Below are 625 nucleotides of genomic sequence, written 5' to 3'. Positions count from 1 at the left end.
CTTATCGGGTTAAAGTTTCTTTACCCTGGCTTTTCAATGAAGGAAAAATATATACTGAATATCTAGTCATATGCCAAAGCATGTTCCCTATGTTTTTCCATTTAATCTTACAAAAAGAAAGACACTGACAATAATAACAGTGTCCTAATTTCATAAATGAAGAAACTGAGACTGAGTATAAATATAATTTAAACTGGAGATTCTTAGGAATCTTCGCAGCTCATTATAATAGATTTACTTCCCTATTGCTTCTCGGCCTTTTGGCTAAGATCAAGCGTAGAATCTGTTCTTATCAGATTTACTTCCCTATGAAAATCTTTAAGAGGCACTGTGGTACAACTCACATCACTAGATTTTAGAATATTAGACTTAAGTCTCTTACCAACTGCATGACCTTGAGAAAAAAATATGAACCCCTCTGAATCTTACTTTCCTCCCCTCTGTAGAGGTGCAAAATTTGAATGCAGAAATGGGAGACAGTACTTACTAATTCTGTGTCTTAGGTCAGCTTTCTACAAAGTAGTGTCTGAGATGATAAATCATGCACATGGTATTTATTAAGAACATGCCATCAGGAAAGATCAATAAGGTAAAAGCTGGAGGGATGTGAGAAAACCAAGCAAGG

General features: G+C 35.2%; 1 pseudogene; it reads left to right on the top strand.

Moving 5' to 3' along the window:
• Nucleotides 1-244: 244 nt before the first annotated feature.
• On the top strand, nt 245-387 carry LOC117099529 (annotated as a pseudogene).
• Nucleotides 388-625: the final 238 nt, after the last annotated feature.

Source organism: Trachypithecus francoisi, unplaced genomic scaffold (genome assembly GCF_009764315.1).
Source record: "Trachypithecus francoisi isolate TF-2019V2 unplaced genomic scaffold, Tfra_2.0 Lachesis_group16, whole genome shotgun sequence".
Lineage (NCBI taxonomy): Eukaryota > Metazoa > Chordata > Mammalia > Primates > Cercopithecidae > Trachypithecus > Trachypithecus francoisi.
The sequence above is the reverse complement of the archived record's forward strand: the minus strand, read 5'-3'. Positions and strand labels throughout refer to the sequence as shown.